The following is a 25371-nucleotide window of genomic DNA, read 5'->3' on the forward strand; positions in this document are numbered from 1 at the left end:
CAAGCAAGGAAGCAACACCAAAAAATTTTTTAAAAGAATAAGTTGGTACAGCTTAAATGGAGTTGATATATAAGACAAAGAGGGAGAATCTGGGATGTCTGATGAACATATGTCAAAAGAACCTTATGTTTATGAGAAAGAAATGTACTCTGTGGGTAACTGTAGACAAATTGCATAAATAACAAGAAAATAAATTTTTCGACATGAAAAGGCAAGGTAAAGAATTCTTGAAACTCTCACCTCTACAGTATTCATTTGTGTCACGGATGGTAATGTTAGAAATATGCTGCACAGCAAATTACCATTTTCAGTACATGTTAACATTATCAAATTAACAAGCCTGCCTGGAGCTTTTTAACAGTATTACCCGCACAGATAACAATATGACATCTCCACTCAGTGCACTGAAATCCCATTTTCATTACATACTGTATTTCTCCAAGGAATATTTTATTTAGCTTCCAGTGATCTCATTCAAATAAATTCACAGAACAATTTATAACCAACTGCTTAAAAACATCTGTGAAAAAATTCTTTTTCATAGGACACCAACTGCTATTTTAGATTTGACCGGATTTAAAAAAAAAACTCAGCTGACAATTAATTTTAAATAAAAATGCTTAAAAATATTATGAGCAGCATAGGGGCACAATGGTTAACACAGCTGCATCACAGCTCCAGAATCTTAGGACTGAATCCTGGACAAGACACTGTCTTTGTGGAGTTTGCATGTTCTCCCTGTGTCTCTTTGTGTTTCCCTCCCATGTTCCAAAAATGTATGCGTTAGGCCATTTAACCAGTCTAAACTGGCTCTGTAGGAATGAGCACACACTGCAAATGAATGGCTCCTTCTTGCACCGGGTGCTGCTTAGATCTGCCTCCATGACCCTGAACAGTACAAAGTGAGAAATATTTTTAGAGGAAACGATTCAAAAATACCAATGAACATTGCCTTAGTTGCTGGTTTAAATGTATTATTTTGGAATTAGGGTATAATTATAAGAAAACTGGAAATTTGGAAGTACAAGCAGGTTTGGTCAGAGAGTATGGTGTAATTAACATAACATAATGCAATTTAGCTTGGGATTTCTAGGAATAAGGCCATAAAGTCAGCCGTGATTACATGTTTATGCAGAAGTGTTAATTAACATGGACCCTAAATAATCTACATTATAGACCACTCTGCATTAACATAATCAATATTATATTCAGAAACACCTTTGAAGTTGGGGTGGAAAGTTAGTGTTGGGAGACCAGGTTCACTGAAGTGAATATTAGCATATAAGGTCAGGGAGCAGATACTTCCCACACCCAATTTGTCTGTCTAAGGCAGGGGTTGTAAAAGTCAGTCCTGGAGGGCCACAATGGCTGCAGGTTTTTGCTGCAACCCAGTCTCTTAATTAGAAAACAATCCTTGCCAATAATTTAATTTCATGGCTTGTTAGTGCTTTAACTCTGCCACGTCAGGTCAATCTCATATCCTAGATTTTTTTCCTTTCTAAGGATATCATCCAAATAATTTGAAACTAAAACGGTGGAGTAATTCTCACTCCTTCACTTTTTTCTCTTCACTATTCTTCCAAGTATTTAATTAAACCAAATAGTGCACAATAAAGACACACAGGAGTAAATGGTAACAAGCAAAATGAAGAAATGCTGGTTTCTTTTGTCATTTGCATCTGATTGCTAATAAGGAGCCATTAAAAACCAATAATACAGCTGTTTAAGCCTAAAATAAGCAATATAGGATTCAAAATCTTAATAAGCGAAAAGTGTTAGTTGAGCAATAAGTGCTTCTTATTAGGCCATTGGGTTGGAACAAAAACCTGCAGTCACTGTGGCCCTCAAGGAGTGACTTTGCCCACCCCTGGTCTAAGGGGTGGTGAAGGAGAACTCTCTTCAAGATAATGGAGAAGAAATGGTATAACTTAAAAGTTCTAAGGAAGAATGCGAATATCAATTGTATTTTGGGTCCACAACGAGATTATGGTGATAAAATGGATGTTACTAATGACTTTTCTTATTTTTCTGTTGAAGGTAATTACACAGATGATCTGGTAGAAATTACTACAACTAGCTATCTTAAATAATATTTGTGGGACTTCCAGTTTCCCTGTGGCTATAAAACTGATGAAGCTAGTCAACCCCATCATCAACACCATTGAATACAAGACCACTAATATGAAGCATCAGGTAGATTTAATTGTGGCATATCTGAAGAAACAAACCTATTAGATTTTTTGTACAAGTTACAATGACTGGGGACAAAAAAAAGCAAAGCATAAAACAGTATAGCTAGAACACTGAATACACTATAAATTGGGCTCTACGCTAATTAATGGTCAGAAAACTAAGAGTACTGGTAGAATATGAATACTCAGCCAAGAATAAAGTCATTTGTCCAATCCAGCAGGCACCTTTGGGCCATTAACTTCCCTAATTTATACTAAATATACTACAAACATTCAAAACCAAACTCAATGCACATAAAAGATTGATCTAGTAGAGAAACATTACTGAAATGGTCCAGGAGTTGGATTTTATACCACAGATGGCATAGTACTGCAGTGGCATGGCCTGTCAGTTCCTAGGACTTGTGTTTCCTCGCATTGTGGTGTCAATATCTGTACAGTTTGCACACTCTATCACGTTAATGTTTGCATTGTTGGATGCCCTTTCTTCCCACCCACAAAAAATTGTTGCAAGTTATGTTAATTTATCAGTCTGAGCATTGGTTTGATATGATTGAGTGTGCGCCATGGTTATATGGTTATAAACATGATTAGGTCTTGAGGCCCATTAATGACTGTTTTTCTGCCCATTGCCCAATAAATCTGGAATGATCTCTAACTCTGTGAAGTAATCTGTAAAGGAAGAATCACGTTTAGAAAATGAACAGATGTTCACACCAAATTCTCATTATAGCAGGCAGTGTGGTGTAATGGCCAAAGACTGTTACAGTTTTATAATGGTTTTATAGTTCTTTCGTGGATTTATGTCCTTTGTTCATCATATGAAATGTTTGCTTGAAGTAGTTGGCTTCACAAAGCATGGGCTTCTTTCATCAAATCATCACCAGTCAATATAGTAGGACAAGAATAACATTTTCCGAGGATCTCTTCACTTGGGAATTTTTCCATACCTGACGATTAATTTCATCTGGTAGTCTGGACAATATTTTTGGATTGTGTTGATATCTGTTAGCAGTTTGTCGTGTGTTGTGTCACACACGTGCGAGTAGGAGACAGCTAAAGGACCTGAGTAAATGTAATACTACACCAGACCAGGGGGTGGCAGAGTGTGCTCACTGTCTCTCTCAGTTTCTTGCAGACCATTCCCGGGAAATCTCACCAGGTCCCGACACCTCTGATGACGTCACTTCCGGTTCTGGCATAGATGACATAATTTCCTTCCCCAGTCCTTAAAACCGCCGTCTTACCTCCAAGTATTCCGTTCTGTTTTGGACTCAGTCTTGTGAATATCTCTGTTCAATTATTTCAAACTTTTGCAGCTGAGATATAATATACGGGTGACTGCCCCATACCTTTATAATGTCTGGAGACTCATTCTTCTCTCAGTTGCCATTATGGGTAACTGCGGTAGGTTTTTAAATACCTGCATATTTGTAAATATTTTTCTGACTGCATATTTTGGTCTAGTTTGTCTCAATGTGGTATGTCTGAATGGGGTAGAAGTGCACGTTGAACCAGGCTGCATAATGCCCTGGCTTCCCAATTAAGAATAAACAAAACACTGTGAAATCAGTGTAATATTAACACCCCGGGCTGCTAGAACTTTATGTGTATATCTAAGAGATGCGGAAGAAAAAGAGGAGAACCACAAAAAATATGACAATAATGGAAGAATAACATGCAAAAACCACATAAGCGGTGCCCGAGCTGGGATTTGAATGTGGTCTCCTAGAGCTCTAAAGTGCTAACCACTGTGGCAACACCTTACTGTGAATGCTTCTGTTGTCAGCTTATAATTGCCAGACATAATGTATATTTTATAATAACCATTAAAGACAACCCTTTAACACTAGAATTACCAGAGCCTACGAAAAAACTCGTAGATCCGGCCCACCTTAAATCGCTTCTTAAAACCGTTCTCACCTCTTCGCCAGCGTCTTTTGTCATCTAAATTTACTGATAAAGACAAGCTGCCAGCAGCCGGCTATTCCATTCCCCCACCGACTTAGAACGTAAACGAGCTTTTCCCAGCTCATGCCTTGATTGATTATCTGGGAGTGAGTGGAGTTTTAGAATGGAAATAATAAATCGCTATTTGGAACACACGCATTTCATGTGTGTTGCGTTTCTGCAGTAATCTGTGTAAACACATTGTTAAAACAGAAACATTTTTTATATTCTAGTAACAAATGACAAAATGTAGGCATAAACTATATAATGTATGAAGCCTGAAGTCCAAATATCAAAGAAACACTTTCACAAAAGGTACAAAAAAAAAAGCCACCGCCAAAAAAAGCCGCCTTAGTGTGCGACATTGACACATATTACCTACCACTGCTTCTGTGGCGCAACAGTATCAGTTGCTGACTGGGAATCAGAAGGTCATGAGTTTGATCCTGCACAACTCCCTTTTGAGAAGTGTTATTATTTTCACTATTTTAGAATAAAAAGATACATTTAATTTCAGTCTGTAACAGCCGGTGTAATTTATGATATTTGTAAAGGTTAGCTTTATTTTTTTTTAAAATTCACTTTTCATTGTCTCAGTCGCGTTCAGGATCTTTCCCTACCGCCCCCAGCTGACACTGCTGTTTTCACATAAAGACGCGCTATAGTTCTGCAGTGTATCACGATACATACGACCGCGTGTTTTTTTCCCCCAATATTGCCTGTCCCCACGTGTTGCTGTATGCTGTTTCTTTTGTACTCCAGGACATGCAGAGGAAAGCATAGTAAAGAGCAGTAACTTCAGCGCTATATGCAATCATCTGACACTCCCCATCTGATGCTGTTTTCACATAAAGACGTGCTAAAGCTCTGCAGTGTACTTGTGACTGCATTGTCGTACCAATGCTTGCGAACTGAAGTGTCTGCATGCACTTCTCGTGGCATTATACGTGTATTTTTTGAGCATGCCCATGTTGCTCAAACACAGGAACATATGTTGATGTAAAAGTATAACAAAACAAGTGCACTTTTATTCAAGACTATAACCGAAGAAAAAAGAAAGCAAGTTACAGTAAGCGGTTGATATGACAGCTTGGGTGGTGGAATGCTAAGAACTGCTGATTTCCATTCTGTGCTATATAACTTAACATTTGAACATCTGATGACTGCATATAGCGCTGTCTTATTCAGAGTGCGCAAGAACATGCAGGTGGCCAGTTGCTGAGTGCTACAACGCACATTTTAAAAAAAGAAAGAGACAAATATATGTGACGTTTTGAAGAAATCATTTTATGACGTGAATAGTACCAATCACAAAACATCGTCGAAGTAATGCAATACTATTTGAAAACGAACAGCGTCAGGTTGGGAGTGAAGTTATACTGGCACTGTTTGAGTCAGATCAGAAGCTGAATAAGCTGAAAAAGCTCCTGTTCTGACTCTAAGTAAAAAAGCATGAATTAATCAACAGAAATAACCGCGATTGACATTTTAAAGTTAACGATTTACAGTGCATACCAATTTATAAATTCAATGTCCGTTTGAGGAAAAAAAAAACACTTTCTTCAAAGCTGGGAATCGAACTCAGGTCTCTGTAGGGCAGCTGTGCTCCAAGTCAGCAAACCGTAGCGTTAAGCCATGGAAGCTGTTGTAGCAGCCTTGAACCTTTTGTGAAAGTGTTTATTTGATGTTTGGACTTCAGGCTTCGCAGATTCTATAGTTTATGCCTACATTTTGTAACATTTATTACTAAAATATGAAAAAGTTTCTGCTTTAGCAATGTGTTTACACAGATTACTGTAGAAACGGAACACGCATGAAATGCATGTATTCCAAATAGCGATCTATTATTTCCATTCTAAAACTCCAGCAGTTCAGTCACTGCCAGATAATCAAACAAGGCATGAGCTGGGAAAACTTAGTGAACGTTCTGCGACGGTGGGGGATGGAATAGCCGGCTGCTCGCTGCTCGCTGATCCTCTTAATCGGCACATTTAGAAGACAAAAGAGAGGTGAGAACGGTTTTAAGGTGGGCCAGATCTACGAGTTTTTTCGTAGACTCTGGTAATTCTAGTGTTAAAACATGACGATGAGGTATTAACGATAATTAGCATCTCTTCATGCTTGACTACACTAAGCTTTTGTCATCAAAGCTTTCCAATCTTTACCAATAAAAAGAGTGTGCCTGGAACAAGCAGAAATAATGTGGTTCTGTGAGGTAGAATCCCATCTGTACATTTTCTAGTCCCCTTATTCAGCTGAAGGTCATAGAGATGCAATGCCTATTCTGGAAGATTCAAATGCAAAGTGTGAAACAATGCTGGATGAAGTGCAAGTAATGGAAGTATTGAATTGCAATTATATGGACAAATGTTTTTTTAGTGCAGTGGTAGCACTGCTGCCTTGCGGTTAGGAGACCTGGGTTCGCTTCCTGGGTCCTCCCTGCGTGGAGTTTGCATGTTTTCCCCATGTTTGCGTGGTTTTCCTCTGGGCGCTCCGGTTTCCTCCCACAGTCCAAAGACATGCAGGTTAGGTGGATTGGCGATTCTAAATTGGCCCTAGTGTGTGCTTGGTGTGTGGGTGTGTTTGTGTGTGTCCTGCGGTGGGTTGGCACCCTGCCCGGGATTGGTTCCTGCCTTGTGCCCTGTGTGGGCTGGGATTGGCTCCAGCAGACCCCCGTGACCCTGTGTTCGGATTCAGCGGGTTGGAAAATGGATGGATGGATGGATGTTTTTTTTAGGAAACAAGGCATATACTATACATGAACTCTTAGTTTAAATAAAATACATAATCAGGCGAACAAGAAACACAATTAGATTATTAGTACTCAAAACTTCCCTCAGATTATTAAAAAAAGGTTTCTGTGAAAATCAGTTGGTCTTAGTTAGCCTCCAGGAAAATTATCTTACAATTAATTTCTCTGGCATTCATATTGGGAGAACATAGTGAAGTTGAAGTCTCATGGCTTTGGGATTTCCTGACTAACAGGAAAAAAGAACCAACTGCTGGACAGTCAGATGCCTTATGATAAACCTGTGCCTTTATAAAAATGTAATATGTGTCATAATGGTTAAGAGTGTAAACCTCCAACCCTGAAGTTGAAGGCTCAAATCCTGCTAGTAACCATGAACATTTCACTTCACCTGCCGGTACTCCAATTGGGGAAAACAAAAGAAATGTAACCAACTGTATCTCAGATGTTGTATGTTGCCTTGGATTAAAAACATTAGCCAAGTAATAACATCAACTAGGAAATTAACTCTTGTGGCGGGCGGTTGGGGGCTGTGCCCAGCCGGGACGCCAAGAAGGACTGGGAGAGGGACTATGTCTCCCCCGGACCACGAGAGGGCAGCCGCCCTGATTTGTGTGGGGGCTACTGGAACTGAGTATGGAAGCTCAACCCTATAGGGGCCCGTGGTCACCACCAGGGGGTGCCCAGAAGACTGTTAAGCCCTGAACATCAGCACTTCCGCCACACCCGGAGGTGCTGGCGGAAGTATTACCAGGGACACCCGGAGTGCTTCCGGGTGCTCATGCGGCACTTCTACCACACCAGGAAGTGCCGCAGGAAGTTCATTTGGAGGCACTTGGAGCACATCCAAGTGGGAATAAAAGGGGCCACCTCCCTCCAGTCATCAGCTGGAGTCAGGTGGAAGAGGACGAAGCTATGAGGAGAGGAGTGGAGGCGGTGAAGGAGGACAGGACTTTTATGAGGCCCAGACTTGGGGGTGTTTGGTGCAGGGGCACTGGGTTGTGTGCGGGACTGATTTCTGTGAATAATTATAAATAAACGTGTGGTGGGTTTGAACATTGGTGTCTGCCTGTCTGTGCCGAGGCTGATCTACCACACTCTCTAAAACGCATTGTAGCAGATAACAAACATACTCATACTTTTTACGTTTAGAAAAAAAAAACAAAATGACTATTTTATAGTTTTATAATTTATTAATGAACTTACTGTGGATTTTGTACAATTTTCTCTCCTTTGATTATCAAGGCCATGTTTTTATCAGAATCTAGCATAAAGACAAAAATAATAAAGGTGATCCTGCAATGCTTACTGCCTAAGTCAAAAGGCTTCCAGCCAAAAAGTATTTCAGGGTGTCAGATAAGGTACTGAAGACTCTTTGCTCAGGACATGTTTCAGACATTACAGGTTCAGTGCTCACAGTGCTTCTCATAATTTAATCAGACAAAAAGTAAACTAGTGAGTAATGATTTATTGGGAAAAGTAGCCTACACACAGTCTAGCTGGCTGCCTGCCTGCCTCTGTTCTTTGTTTTGTGTTATTTTACTACAGATTTCTTTTGGTATCTTTTATTTAACTTTTAACTTCTGTTATTTTTCTTGTACCCCATTTACAAGCCAAACATCTATATATATAAAATCCCTTTGTGCATCCAGGTGTCCGTGTGTGGGTGTCTTTTGGTGAAGTGTGCATGCGCGGGGCACGGTGCGATGCGCGATATTACTGTCAGAGAAAGTTAGAGGCGTTTTACGGAAATACAACCCAGTATTACTGCGAGAGGAAATTAAAGGTACACAATACAGTGACGCATATTACAGCCACATACAAGCCAGTATTACTGTCAGAGGAGATTAAAGGCATATTACCGACGCGCACGCCTGTATTACCGGCAGAGAAAATTAAAGGTATATTACAGACGTACAAGCCAGCGGACATACAAGCCAGCGTACGTACAAGACGGTATCCTTCAATAAGGGCGTGCACAGGCATCCTTCAATAAGGGCGCGCACAAAAAGGCGAGCCTCAAAAGGGCGACCTCAATTGGGCGCAGCAAATAAAGGCGTGCGTAAATAAAGATCTGCACCATTGTTGCTCTTCACATATTCCAGAGCCATTTGAACTAAATTATCTACGAACGCCTTTATTCGCCGCGCTCAATTGAGGTCACCCTTTTGAAGCTCGCCTTTTTGTGCGCGCCCTTATTGAATAGAGCCGTACTAGACAGTATTACTGTCACAGAAAATTAAAGACACACAATACACGGAGGCAGCCCACGAAGAACGGTCAGCTCAGCAAGTAAACATCAACAAAAGAAAGGCTGAAAGAAAGAAAAATACGACCGACAAAAAGAATGAGGTCAAAGTCCCTTGCCATTTAATATAGACTGTTCCTACTAATGTTTATGCACTACTGTTCTAGCGCCCGTTATTGTAACAGGCTAAATTACTAGTATATACATAAAAAGAGTTATCTAAGGGCTCCTTTCCACTAAAGAAGATAAGTTGTGATATAGTAGACTCAATATTTTTCAAGGATGAAAAGAAAAGAAGAAAATGAAAAGCTTCTTAAGATTCTGTAACAGGTGTCCAAGTTTGATTTTTGGCTTTTTTGTTCATGCATGCTTGCTATTTGCGTTGACCACTGCCTGATGAGTATTTTTAATTTCTGACTATCAATTCCAACTCACCACCACTTGCCTTAAAATCAGGGAATACTGTTTTTATTGATAACTAGCTGTCTCCCGTGGCTCTGCCCACGTAGTAGTGAAACAGGACTGTGAGGAGGGCCACGTCCAGCTCCCTACTCCTTACGCCACACTTTCTCCTCCCCTCGGCCTGCAGCCTTTGTCTCAGATTAGCGTGACTATATCGCTCCTGCAAGTGAACTATGATTCTTAGCGTAATGAGAGAAGTCACAAAATTAACCAGAATGTTCAAGCAAATTATAGAAAAAAACCTGATCTAAATCCATTAAGTAGTTCTCTCATTCACTAGCTAAGCAGAGGCAAGGTACACGACCCAAGGCTGGGGTGTGAGTGAGGAGGTCCCCGCACCCTCCCCTCCCCTCAGCCTGCAGCATGTCTCTCAGATTTGTGCAAAAAAATCGGTAACGCAAGCGAACTATGATAGATATCACAATGAGAGAAGTCGCAAAATCAACCAGAATGTTCAAGCAAATTATAGAAAAAAACCCAATCTAAATCCATTAAGTAGTTCTCTCGAGAAAAGTGGACAGAGAGACAGACAGACAGATGTTGGATTCTATATATATATATAGAGATTACATATGTTGGTCATGAATATGCGGTATCTTTGTCTTTATGGAATACAAACAAAACTGCTATTTGGCAATAGTAAAGAATTTATCATAATTATACAACAACGTACCATTAGGCTTGAAAACAAGTAGATGAGTGTGCAGTCCAACGCTTGGAATAAAAAGAATTTTCAAGGCATTCTTGTTTCTGAAACAGCAGTATTTTCACTGTTACATGAGGAAGACTGGAAAAAAGTTGGAATTGTTTCTTAAGAAACAAAGTTGAATTAGCCTAGCATTAGTGAATCCGAAATATATAAGATTTATTTTCTAATTACAACTTGCAACAACTGAAGGAATAAAATATATGCTTCCAGATTAGAAAATCTGATGTTGGTGTTACACATTCCGAACGTGCCAAGAGATTTAATGTAGTTCGATGGACTTCATGTGTATCTGTGCTAGTGTAAGGTTCCTGTTTATGTTGATCAGTTTTTAACTTCACAAGGCTCTTAGGTGTCAACTGATTCAAACAAGGATGACAGTGCCCTTGATGGTGTTGTTCCTACTTTTGCTGAGCCTCCAGTGGCTGACTCCAATCCATGTGTTCCTAAGAAAGCAACACCAGGAGAATCTCCAGCTTGGAGATCCATATACGTCATAGGAATAGTCCCCGGAGACGTGACCTTGAATGTAAATTTTCTTGTACTATAGAAACCAGTTAAAAATGTATTAGTTAAAATAGTGTCTTTGACTGGATGAGGTTGAAAAATATTCTTCATTCGATTGAGTTTGTTTGAATAGTTTTGAATTTAAGGGAAAGAAGTGCATTAAGATCAGAGCAGTCAGACACAAGACAAGCGGTAATGCATAAATCAAAATAATATGTTGTCGTTTCCCTTGTATTTATACAAATAACCAATGTGATCATATCACATGTGCAATAGATTATAAAATATATACATTGACCTTGAAGAAATAAATCAGATTTCCACCAAAGCGTCTTAGCAACCTTTTGAATATGTGTTTGTCAGCTTAACCACTCTGGTCAATAAATGGAGAAATCTTGTAAATTCCAAAAATATTTAGGTGGATATTTGGAGGTAAATTTCTTGTCAGTTTGAATACTTGTCCTGTACAATAGCTTGCCCTCCACTGTCAAGAGCTCAGATTTTTTATTGTCCTTTAGATTAAAGACAGACCTTTTTCAACAGGCACAGTGATAATTGGTTCTCTTGTGCTAATGGTCTTTGAGGTCCTTTGGGAAAATCCAATGCACAATATAATTCAGTATAACTTTGCTGTTGATTTCATTGTTGTTGCTGTAACAAACTGAGAATTTTTACAAATAATTATATAGAAAACATCTCATAATAGATGGTTATTTTTCTATCAGTTGTGCCCACGCTTAACATATCCACCTTAATAAGAGGACAAATATCTTTGTTTCTGCAAATCCATCAGGTTGGTAGGGTTAGGAAGAAAAAGTTAAAAATAGGCAAAACATGTAGAAGAATGATCAAAAAAATCAAATTGATTTTAAAATACTAAATAAGGGTCTAAAATAAGAAAATTGGTCTTATCAGCCTATTCTGTTGTCCGATGTTCTACACAAGCAACAGCAGTGTGATAGCGACTTTCTGGCGCCCACTCGGATCATGTGACTGGGGTTTATAGCTGTAATGCTAATGACTGTAATGCTAATGACTGATAACTTTGGCAATGGATGAGTAAAAATAATCATAAATCAATGTGCACTTTGGTAAACCAAATTCTTGAAACAACTAGGCTACTGTCACTAAACCAGGTCAATGTGATAGCGACTACCGCCACATTTTCCCAGCACAACACTTCAGCTATAAGAGTGGCCAATTCGATGAGTGACGTTGAGAGGAAATGGCAAAAATAGGTGACTCTATCCAAAGAGGAAAAAGCTGCTGCAAGGGAAAGGGATCAGGAATGCATTATCATACCAGACCAAATGGAAGACCAGTGTATCTTGTGAACTCCAGTTATATAGTCTGACATACCCAGAGACTCATTCCAAACAGCCCATGAATCACCCTGACAAAATCAAAAAGGTTTTTTTGACTTAATTTGTAGGAGCAGGATGGGAGCAAAGAGCTCTTAGCCAGACATACAATGCATATAATGTAGTAACAAGGAATAAGGATGTAGATGTTTTGCACCTTGCAAACAGAAGAGTGTCTCATCTGTCTGATGTCTTATGTTTTACGTACCATGACAGAATGCTGACAAAAAAAGAACCTGAGGTTGCAGCTGAACTCATCTTACCTGTAAATCATTTGCACAGTCTTTGGCTATGTCAGGCAGCATGTTATTGGCTGTCAGAGAAAGGGGCGAATTTGTTAAACTTTGGAAGTCTGAAATTGTGCTGGGTAGTTGTCACACAGACATAATTTGACATGCCCAGCACCTTCTAGCAATGTAAATTTAGGTGCTCCAGTAATAAGGTCAGTGCCTGCATTTGCCAAGTTTGACATCCTCTTCAAATAGAAGTAATTTAATGTTACTTAGCCTACTTCAAAAGACTTCTAGATACACTATAGAGAGAACTGCATAGTGTTTTATTTAAGGATTATCACTTTCAGAATTTACAGTCATCAAGACTATTTTCCAGTGATAAGAAATTAATCTATTCAAATTATTATTAAATTGTTTAAAGGATCTGTGAGAAAGAGAATAAAGATGAACTGTCCAGGCAATAACTAATGGAAGTAATGCAGCTCCATCTGCTTAATGGTGCTGGTGGTGATAGAAACATTTCTTCTGTTACAGGGCACTGGTTGGTGAGGGGCAGATCTAAGAGGAATGGGGGCCATGGGCTTAAAGTATTATTTGGGTGTCACCTAGGTGTTCTTAAGGAAACACGGAAAAAGTACTGTACAAAGTCAAAGGTTAGGAATTGCCTAAACCAGTTACTACACAAAAGCAGCAAGTAATGCCAGAGTATGCAATAGATGTATGGATAGCAGCAAAACCATAGAAACAGCCACTGAGATGATAAATGATATATACAGATTGGCAAAGGGAGATGGGATGTTATCAATTGACGTTCAATGCACGAATAAACACATTACAAAATACATTTAATGACGAAATGTATTGTACAGGATATTCAATTAATGACGGCAATCAATATTCATTTTATGTTTTGAAGAAAACATCATGAAGGTCTTGTTCATTTCTCTGTACACATTTGGACAGCCTGTTGTGGAAATTCTGCATTGCTCAACGTAACATGTCAAGAGGAATGCCAGCAATTTCCTCTTCAATCCTCCTCTGGTACACTCAGCTTTTAAGATGTCCCCACAGAAAAAAATCAAGAACAGTGAGATCTGGGGATCTCGGAGGCCATGGAATGTCACCATTGCGTGAAATGACACTCCTTCCAAACAATCGTCAAATAGCTGCCATCGATTGTTGGGCAGTATGCAAAGTGGCACCACCTGGGGACTTCTTTTTAAAGGCTGAACCCGTTTCGTCAAAATTACACACCCATGTTGTAATCACATGAGCAGACGGGACACGATCACAACGTCCTAACTGGTAATGACGCTGAAATTCCCTTTGCGCAGCAGTCACACTATCACCATTCTTATAAAAGGTTTTCACAGTGAACACTCATTGCACATCACTCCACTGCTCCATTATAACTAATGGCAAGGGGTTCTAAACCAGGTTGCATTTGTCCCAAACAACTACTGACGCCCCAAGGCCACTAACATCTAGTTCCAAAATTTCCTGTTTCCCTGTGCCACCCTGTAGAAAGAGTTTAACAGATTTGGCAATGCCAAACCTTAGAAGTATACTTGATAGCCATCAGAGCACAGTATATCAAGTCTAATATCAAAAAACACAGAGAGTCTGATCTTTCAACTATTTGGGTAAAAGGAGTAGAGTGGGAGTAAACATATTAAAAACATTACTCTTGTACCTATTGTTAATTTCACCATATTAGATATTTATTACTGTAAAAGTAAAAAAATGAAACCAAAAATAAAAATTAAAATAAAATAAAAATAGAAACACATTAGCAGGTTTAATTTTTCAACAATTTGTAGACTCTGAACACTTTTGTCAAGTTACCAATAAACTACCTGTTGTAGTAATTGTAAGAGGCTTTATTGTCAAAGTATGTGATTTCTCAACAACACTCTGCTTATGTATGTAAAGTGTAGACATTGGTTTTATTTTCATAAAGGATTTCTCACTACTGCACAAAGTGACAAGTAATTGTCAACTGAGAAGCTGAAACATTTTCCAACTGTAATCCCTATTCAGGATGATCCATAAACCATTTCAAATAAAAGATTTGTAAATTGGTACGTTTTAACGTAAGATTTTTTAATTATTGTACACAAAAGTGAAAAGAAAGTCAGTTGTTCATCTTAACTGACATCAGACCACGTAAGCACCTGTGGTTTGGTTTCAGTGTGCAATATGCAGCACTTATTACCACTTATCAAGAAATTCAAATTCTATAAGGGATCATCTGTATCCAGTGCTTGAACATAATATACAGAAATTCTGTTATTTTATGTTTAAGGCTGATTTATTCAATTGGAAAGCGGGAGCAGGAGCATGAAATGCCATGATATATTTACATTCTAACCACAGAGTTTGAAAACACTTCTGGTATGCACCAAACACTTTCAGTATGCAACTATTAAAAAATGTCTGTACGCAATATATCTATCATGTTCACTGGAGATGAATGAGCTACAATTTTAAAAGTTGCCCAAGCTCTTGTTACAATTCAGAAGTGGCTTCAGAGTTTACAGTTTATGGAAAATCATCTTCATGTACTTCACTATCACATGAACTAGAATTTACATTGATCAGCCACTACATTAGAAACACCAGCCTAATATTGTGTACATTCTTCTTGTACCACTAAAACAGCTCTGATCTGTCGAGGCATGAACTCCACAAGACTCTGATGGTGTCCTGTAATATCTGGCACCAAGACATTAGCAGCAGAAGTCCTGTATGTTGCAAGGTGAGGCCTCCATGGATGAGACTTATTTTTCCAGCACATCCAAGAGATGCTCAATCAGGCTGAGACCTAGGGAATTTGGAGACCATACCAACACCTTCAACACTTTGTCATATTTCTCAAAACATTCCTGAACAATTTTTGCAGTACAGCAGAAGGCATTATGCTGCTAAAAGAGGCCACTGCCAACAAGGAATATTGTTGCCATAAAGGGGTGTATGTGGTGTGCAAAAAAATGTAGGCAGCTTGTATATGTCAAAGTAAAATCCACATGAATGCCAGGACCCAGGGTTTCCCTGAAGAACATTGCCAAGAGCGTCAAACAGCATCCACCGGCATGTCTTCTTCCCATAGTATATCCTGCATCCATCTCATCCCCAGATAAATAACGCATACACACCCAGATCTAAAAGAAAACATGATTCAGAAGACCAGCTCACCTTCTTCCATCACTCCACAAGCCAGTTCTGATGCTAATATGACCATTGTAGGTGCTTTGGTGGTAGACAGGGATCAGCATGGTACTCTGCAAGCAGCAATTCACTGTGTGTTGTGATACCCTTCTGTTATGCCTAGCATTAAGCTTTTCAGAAAATTATGCTACAGTAGTTTTTCTGTGGGATCGGACCAGACTGGTTAACCTTCGCTCCCCATCAATGAAACTTGGACGCCCATGACCTTGTTGTCAATTCAGTGGTTGTCCTTCCTTGGACCAATTTTGGTGGTACTAACCACTGCATACCAGGAACACCCCACAAGACTTGTTGTTTTCGAGATGCTCTGACCCAGTCTTCTACCCATTACAATTTGGCCCTTGTCAAAGTCGCTCAGGTCCTTACATTAGGCTATTTTTTCCTGCTTACAACTCATCACCTTCAAGAACTGACTCTTCACTTGCTGCCTAATATATCCAACCCCTTGAGAGGTGCCACTGTAATGAGATGATCAATGTTTATTTTATTCATCCGGTCCTGCTGCTACAAATGTTGTCCAACAACTATCCTCTGCCACTATGTGCAGTTCACTGGAGTTGTATAAATGACATGATGGTATGTATCCAAGTAGTGGTGGACAAGCTGGGTTGAGGAGGACTGGATATTAATTTTAGGTTTTTTGTCTGAGTCTTTATGTAGTGACCATACATCAGATTACGGTTATGTTTCTATAGGTCATTGACTTGTTGTTAGATTCCTGAGCTCTGAATTTGGTTTTGAAGTTCTTGAATTCTGGAAACTACTACTATTATAGAATTGTCTTGACTTTAGTTGAATACTCTAAACTAAAAGCAATGCTAACTAAAATTATCTTTAGCATAAACAACACAGTGCCTGGATTAATGTCAGATTTACTTATGTTTGATAACATTATTTCACTGCAGTTGTCCTTTTAAATAATGTCACTTTTTCATGAATCTAGCAATAAAAATGTTTGTTCTGTTCCTCTTCAGGTTTTTAAGCTTTTTAGAATGTATGGCTCTTCATTTGCTTAGCAGCACACAAACTATCCCCACAAACAATCCCGGCAACTCAATCCTTAGCAACAGACTCCAGTGCCTACTGCAGAATTTCCAGGCTACCTCAAACTAGCCAAAAGATATTCCTCATTACAAAACACATATTTGGCTCCTTTAAATTCAGAGAAGCAGTTCTTCCACTGTGGGAGCCTGTCATGGTGTCAGCTTCTTCACCTTCTCTTAAGACCAAGACCTTAGCCCCTGTGAAGGAAAATTATCTTGCCACAAGTATCTGCAATCTCTTTCTTTCAATTACAATACTGATTTCATGTCTAAAGGTTAGGATGGGGATGCAGACTGACTGGTAAATTAAAAGCTTCACCTAAAATTGAACTTCATTTACTAAAACTATTAAGTGCAATGTTTACAAAACATTGCTGATCCATTAGTTAGTCTTGTCTTCACTCACATTCATAAACAAAAGCTATTACTCAATGTGGTACATCTGCTTCCATCTAACCTGCTATAAACCATTTTCTGTAGGCAAACCAGATTTAGAGTTTGTGATTTATCATCTCATACTCCATTATAAATTACTCCACTACATGATGAAGGTGACATTCTGATGAGGATAAGAGAACATCATAATCAATAAACAGAACCATTCTCTATAAATAGAATACTTTCAAATCTCAGCAGTACCTTGGAATAAGTGATGACAACAGAGTCAATGTAATGATAAGTACAGAATGTGAACATATCTCTATATGAACTTATCTCTCAATCAAAACAAAAACAAATGGCATGCAACAATTCACGTTATTTTAGGCCTGTTCATAAGGAACTACAACATATGATAGTCTTCTCTAAGCCCACAAAATGTATGTCGATAATAATGGAAAACTCCTGTGGCTCCTCAGATATTTATGCAAGGACAAACAGTTGATTCACTTTTCCATGGACAGGGCAAATTCAGCATTGTTCCTCCTAAACCTAAGCTTTCACTGTCTGTGTCTCTATTTCACTACTTTCAAAGAGGTTTTGGCAGTGAGGCAAGGAATTGTAATAAGAACATAGCCTCTTGTTCCCCTTAATAACTGAAACATTGTACGATCCAGTCAGTTATTCTGGCCTGTTGATAACCCTCTCTCAAATCTGGATAATTTCTTTAACTAGATGATTTCTATCACCAATGGTGAGATTGTGGTTTTGAACAGACTTCACTCAGACTTAATTTACTTGACATCTTCTGAGAGGTAGGGAAATATCTTTTAAAAGAAAAACAGTCAAAGTTATCCTGCTAGTCAATCCAAAATTTAGTGTCACCAACCATTTATGTCCTTCCAGCCAATGGTCTATTCATTTCAGCCAATTATCCTTTAAGTGTTAATCAGGCATTGGCCAAACACCTCATATATTCAAAATATGAGCTCTCAGATTACATGGTTTCAAAATTAATAACTGTCCTTTAGTCAAAGATACTTTGGTATCCTGTAGAAATATGAAAAATCTTGTGTTTATCAAAAAAACTCTATGGCTAACAGAGAAATTCCTCCAAACAATATACAACTCAGATTTAGGTCACTCTGACTTTTGGTTTTCCTAAGTAAACACTGAGGTGTCCAAGTAGGACTACTGTCATAGGCTTTTTAAGAACAGAATCCACTGTTATTGAAAGGTAAGTTACTCTGAATAGTTGTTAGATGCACAATTAACTTAAAGCCTCATTGAAGTGATCCTCTTATCTCTTGATACAAACATCAACTGTAAGGCACCCTGCCAAGATATTATAATTAAATGCAATCCTATCTGAGGTCTCTTCCTTGGTGGTTGACAAAACCACCCACAAATAAGAAATGTGTTTTTTTGACAAGTAGTTAATGAGGAGTGGACCCCAACTAAATATACGTAATGTGTAGCCACTGGTTTTCAACCACTTGTACATGTTGTAATGCATTTCTACATAGTGATAAAACATTCCACATTTTAGAAACCAGTCCCTTTTGCCAGTGAGCAATATGCACAATTCCGCACATTCCAGTAAGCTGGTGGCATCACACCTGAATCCAACCCTTCATCTTGTGGATGATGAGTTTGTGTGGTTAACGCCACATTGCTTTCATTTGAACAGACAACTTGCACTTGTATAGGTGGATCCTAATATCTATATTCTGGTCAATACTTTGTCTTGTCAACTCCTTTTTGATCAGTTTGTCAATGCCAACAATGTAGTGCTTGACAGCACAGCTTTAAGATGATGACTGGATCAAATTATTCGCACTTCTACTATGTCAAAGACACAATCCTAGGATGGCTCTAGATATTAATCCCCATTGAAATGAAATTTATAACTAATGCAGACTTTAGGAAAGTAATACTTTTTTCCTTTTAAATCATCTTTTGCATGCCACTAGTTTCTATAAGATTTTAGAAATGTATTTTATATGTACATCTTTATGACTTTAACCTCTTCAAATAATGTTGTAAAATCAGATATTGTCTTTCTTATCTGGTAATCAATTTCATCTGTTTCTTCAGTACTGAAATAAGACTGCCTGGCTCATACAAGAGAAATAAATTTTATTATTTAGTCCACCAAGCTCTTCTCACTAGCTAATATTTGACTTATCATAATACATATTGATAAAACAATGACAGAATAAAAATGCTGCCCTTACAACACCTATATGAAACCAGAAATGCAGAATTTATAAATATAATGCAAAATTGTAAGAATTCTAATGGGAATATAGTAAAGATTAATGTATTAATAGTTTAAGAATTTAAAATATTGATATTGGGCCAGACACAGTCACTGTAACCCTAACTGTAACCCTAACGTCAAATACAAAATCCATCACTTTCCTTAAAGATTTGATTAGCCATGAAATAAGTAGATATCATCTAAAACATGTTTCCATTTAATAAATATCTCTTTGGGAGAAAGGAAATTCAAACACAGGAAAGGTAAAAGAAGGTGTGCATTGTGCTGTTTAAAAGGGATGCATTATTTAAGGTGGCTTCAATTTTTTTTGTCCATTACCTTAAAATGGTGTTTAAAATCAAGTGTGAAAATGTAAGAAAGTGTAATTGTACTTTCCCATTAAGACAGCATTAACTCTGTTGAGGTTACTTCAATATCTAGCATTGATGTTGTTCCCAATTTTTCATTTCTGCTATTTTTACAATATTCAAATGGCTTTGTCCATAATTATTAAATGAGCATCATAAACAAATGTCAGATAAAGTCATATATACATATCACACTTTAAAGGCTTATATATTCAGCAACAAATAATACTACGGCTCATGGTGCCATTCACTATAAAAGTCTAAAATCTATGAGTATAAATGTTGAGAAGATGCCTTCTGGCATATGACAGCTTTCCATGATGACATTTTTTTATAAACCTTTCACCAGTGTCCAGGACAATGTAGCAAAAATTGCAATTGTTATGTGCACTACGAGATTAATAAGACAGGCATGCCCTTAGGTAGAAGGCAGTCGGGGTGTACGCTGTAATATATGTTGGAGATTTGTCTGACTGGAGAACCCTGTTGAGAGTTTCTGTAACTGCACGCCCACAATGCCTTTTCAAATAACATCACAGGTATTGTTTTGACAGCCAGATTTTCAAAGGCCTACCGCTTCTTTTCCCTTTCAACTTTATTTACGTATGATAATTAGCTAGTTAGTGAGACATTTATGCCAAATTCATAAATATTTTTTAGAAGTAAACAGAAATGTAGTGTGTTTTTTGTGTTTCACTAATTTAAAGTAGTTGTAACAAGCCAATTTGTCTTCCTTCTCCAGGGTTATAGAATTTTTTTGCTATTTGTCAAATCTATTTGTATGTACTGCCCATCATTTTTTTTTAATCTTTGCACAGTATTTTTTCCTCCATAAGCCAATCCATATATTTTGTAAACTTACTTTTTCTTGGCCGGGATTGCTTACCAAGGTAGGAACTACCAAAATTCAGAAAACACTTCACTCTATTGAGATTTATGAATTTTGCAGTCTGTATATTTTATATGTTATTATTGACTAGACAAAGAGCCCGTTTCGACAATGTAAGATGAAACAGGCACAAGTGGAATAGTAATAAGTATAAGCACCACAAACCTGATATAGGTGTATTGAATGAATGCGTAATTGAATCAGAATGCGTAATTAGGCCTCGAGCTGTAGTCGAAATCGCCTTTAAGGCCTCTAGAGCTTTAATTGAAGTTGCCTGCCTCTTTGAATTTTCACGGCCGTAAATCTGCCGCCTGCCGCGATATTGGTCTCGTAAGGTTTTTCGGGCAGCTGCGCAGAAGGCGACTGCGCATTTGGCTTACGGATGTGCGCAGAAGGCGACTGCGCATTTGGCTTCGGACGGACATGAGTGAGTGAGTGAGTGAGTGAGTGAGTGAGTGAGTGAGTGAGTGAGTGAGGAGGCTGGCGAATTATGTATTAAGATTAAAATTTGAATTATATTAAATATAATAATGTTAATTAGTACAAATAAGGAAAACACTCATCAGTCTCTCTCACCCCTACTATGGCATTTCACATGTAACAGTGACAGCGACAAAGTAAGAATTATTAAAAATAAGACTTATCAGATAACATTAATAAAGCATAACACAAGAGTTAATTGAATAATTAGATGAATTAATAAAAGCATTATTCCTGTCTACTTATGAAGGTTAAGACAATAAAACATATTTAAATTTCTTAAAGCAAAACAAAAAAGTAGACAACAGAGATACCAAAGAACAAGGGATTATACCACATAGCTGTTGCACACCTGGCAGTGGAGAGCTGATGGCAGAAATCAAAACAGAAGCAAGTGTATCAACTCAGGAAATTTATAGTCAGAGATCTCAGTTTAGAACATCTCTTAGATCAGTCTAAATTGGAAATCCAATGTGACTTATTTTATTTACCTAGGTCACATTCAGTGTGTTAGGACGGACTGGGGCAGCTCCCTATTTCTTCCATTTGCCTGAATTTTGCCCTTTCCACTTCTGTTATTGTCTGGTGTTGTGCAACATTAACCAAGCATTGGCCACACTGTGGCTGATGTGTCTGTGCACTCCTCCTGTAACCATCTTGGTTTGTTTGTCTTCCTAGTTGTTTTTAAGTTTCTAAACTTACATACCTCATTTGTACTGATAACATATGACAGAGAGACATCGTTAGAGATTGGTAAACAACAACCTCACAATATTATTCTTCTCTTGCTATACTTGCACTATTTCCTGTGCTGCAACTTCTGCGGGCAGTGGAATTGAGTGAAGAATGCAGTTGGAGGAAGGAGCGACCCAAGCCACGGCAAGGCAAGAGTGGTGGGTCACATGCTAAGTTAAAGGGTAGGGTCAACAGACCATCTCTCCCTAGCCTTCTACTTGCAAACTTTTAATCTCTTGAAAACAAGATGGATGAGCTCAGAACCAGGATTACATCCCAGCAAGATGTGAGAGGCTGCTGCATACTGATTTTCACAGAAACCTGGTTATCAGTTCGAGAATCAACTGTCCAGCTACACACTCACTTCATTCATCGCAGGGACTGCACAGCAACATCCGGCAAACTCAAAGGTGGGGGAATTTGCATTTATATTAATATTCGATGGTGCTCAGACGTGCAGACTGTCAGTAAACATTGTTTGAGTGATGCAGAGTATCTAATTCTGAAATGTAGACCCTTTTATTTACCAAGGAAGTTTATCACTGTGTTCTTTCTGTCTGTTTCATTTCTCTGTATGCATACCCCATGGCAGCACTGAGGACATTGTATGAAGTTATAAACACACAAAAAAACCAACACCCCGATACATTGTTTATAGTGGCTGGTGGCTTTCATTACTATAACTTACAGACTGTGATGCCAGCATATCATCAACACGTTACTTTTCCTACACAGGAGAACTAGGGTGTTCTACCATGTTAGCCATTATGAATGTAGAGAAAAGCCAAGCAAAATGACACCTTTTATTGGCTAACTAAAAAGATTACAATATGCAAGCTTTCAAGGCAACTCAGGCCCCTTCTTTTTAGTTAGCCAATAAAAGGTGTCATTTTGCTTGGCTTTTCTCTACACAGGAGAAAAACACACTGGATCATGTGTATAGTAATGTGAAGGGGGGATATAAGGATGCACCTCACCCTCACTTTGGACAGTCCGATCATATAGACAGCTCTTCAAACAAGTTCCCACTGTAAGGAAAACTGTTAGTGTGAACAGAAGAATCTGAGCAGGAACTTCAGGACTGTTTTCAGTGTACTTAGTGGGATATTTTTAAGATAGATGCTATAAATGAGAATGGCATTGTTAACCTGAAGGAATATGGTTTAATATTTTCCAGCTACATAAGCACTTGCACTGATTTAATTGTGACCCTCAAACACATCTGGTCATATCCAAACGACAAACCATGCATCAATTCAGAGGTCCACTCCATCCTTCATGCTCACTCCAAGGCAATGCCAGTGAGTACAAAAAATCCAGATAGATCTACGCAGAGCTATTACAGAGGCCAGGAAACAATTCAGAGTTAAACTGGAAGGTCACTACACTACCACTGATGCTTGGAATATGTGGGAGAGATTAGGAAACATCACAAGCTACAGAGACAGAAGTAGAGGGTTGACTGCTGACAGCCATTTCTCTCCGGATGAGTTCAATGAATTCTATGCCTGCCCGCTTCGAGGCCCACAACACTGAGTCAATGGGCATGGAGTGTGCTAGTGATGGTTCATTGCCCCCATTCACAATATAATCTGTAGATGTGGAAAACTCTCTGAGGAGGAAGCCAGCCGGCCCAGGTAACATCACTGGATGTGCACTCAAAGCTTGCACTTCCACACTTACTGATGTTCTGGCTGACATATTTAAACTCTCTCTTATACAACCCACCTTCCCCACCTGCTACAAAATAACCACCATCATTCCACTGCCAAAAAAGGGCAAAGCTAACTGTTTGAATGAGTGCTGGCCCATTGCATTGACTCCTATAATGATGAAATGCTTTGAGAGAATTATTATGAGCAACATTTAGACATTGACACCCGATACAATGAACACCCTACAGTTTGAATATAGACCAAACAGGTCAACAGAGGATGCAGTTAACACAACGTTTCATACAGTTCTTACACACATAGAGAACAAGAACTGCTACACCTGACTGCTGTTTATTGTTTATAGTTTAATACAGTTATACCAGCTAAGCTCACCACCTTATGATGAAGTATTGGTCATTTTAATTTGTTATGCTTTTATGCTTTTTTATTTTTCAGTCAACAAATAAAATTAAAGACAAAATTAGATTCATTGTTAAATTCAAAAACTATGTGCTCTGTCCCAAATAAAAGGTGACACAAATTCAGATGTTCATAATAATACAGAAACTATTGTATATTTGTTTTTTTCAAGAAATTAAACTAACATTCATCTGTCTAGAACTGAGTTTAAAATACTGCTTATGGTTTACAAAGCCTTAAATAATCTCACTTCATGCTATATTTCAGAATGTCTTTCACCTTACACTCCAAATCGTAACTTTAGATCTTTGAATGAGTATCTGCTTAGAATTTCAAGAGCTAAACTTAAAAGAAGTGGTGAGGTGGCCTTCTGCTGTTATGCACCTAAAATCTGGAATAGTTTACTAATAGAAATTCGCCAGACTAATACAGTGGAGCACTTTAAAACACTGCTGAAAACATATTACTTTAACATGGCTTTCTCATAGCTACACTTTAGTGTAATCCTGATAAACTATATATGCATTTAATTATCATGATCATTCTTGGTGGCTCTGCAATCCGTACTAACCCCTACTTTCTCTGTTGTTCTTTTTCTGGTTTTCTATAGTGTCAATCTGCGCCACCACCACCCGATCAAAGCACCAAGATGTCCCTACATTGATGGATTACATGGCCAGAACTCCACATGACTGTCATCATCAAGTTCTTCTATGTGACGCCTTAATACCATGAAGACTGATTGAGATCATTTATGTTAGGTAGAATGCCTAGAGGGGGCTGGGTAGTTTCGTGGCCTCGGAACCCCTGCAGATTTTTTTTTTTTTCTCTTTTTGTTTTTTCTGTCCTCCCTTGCCATCGGACCTTACTTTTATTCTATTTTAATTAGTATTGCCTAATTGTATTTTTTATATTTTGTATTTTTTCTCTTTATTCATCCTGTAAAGCACTTTGAGCTACATCATTTGTATGTAAATGTGTTATATAAATAACAATTGTTGTTGTTATTGTTGTGTATTATCTGCTTTTGAGTGGGCCACTTTAGGTCTATTGGGAGATAGATCTTATCCATTTTTTCTCAATTATAATAGAAATTTGATGTTCTTGGAATCTGATATAGATTCCAAGAAAATGGGGAAAATTAAAAAAATAATGCTGTATTTGTAATCAACAACCTTAAAATAGCCTACAATTAGCCCCCACATGTTTATGTTTGAAATTTGCCGTTTTTAACCTTCTGGGAGTGTCTGTATGACCACCGGTAAAGAATCCAATATCAAAAATATGATCACATTCATGATGAACATCCTCAAAAGAGCAATTTGACCCTCCACTTGCCAACAATTTTGATCCCCATTTTTTGAAAGTTTTATGAAAAGGAGTAACTTTGACTTCTCATATCCCATTAGGGGGTGAACCCCTGGGGTCAGTTGATGTAGCATACACAACTTTAAAGTGCTTTCTAATCACTTCTGACAGAGACACATACAAGTTTTACTCTTTA

At 38.2% G+C, this 25371-nt stretch overlaps 1 protein-coding gene across 2 annotated transcripts in view; it reads right to left on the reverse strand.

The window, feature by feature from the left end:
• The window catches only part of fgf14 (fibroblast growth factor 14), an 809830-nt gene that overhangs the window by 238970 nt on the left and 545489 nt on the right, over positions 1-25371 (reverse strand). The window lies entirely within an intron of this gene.

This window comes from Erpetoichthys calabaricus, chromosome 4, assembly GCF_900747795.2.
Source record: "Erpetoichthys calabaricus chromosome 4, fErpCal1.3, whole genome shotgun sequence".
NCBI lineage: Eukaryota > Metazoa > Chordata > Cladistia > Polypteriformes > Polypteridae > Erpetoichthys > Erpetoichthys calabaricus.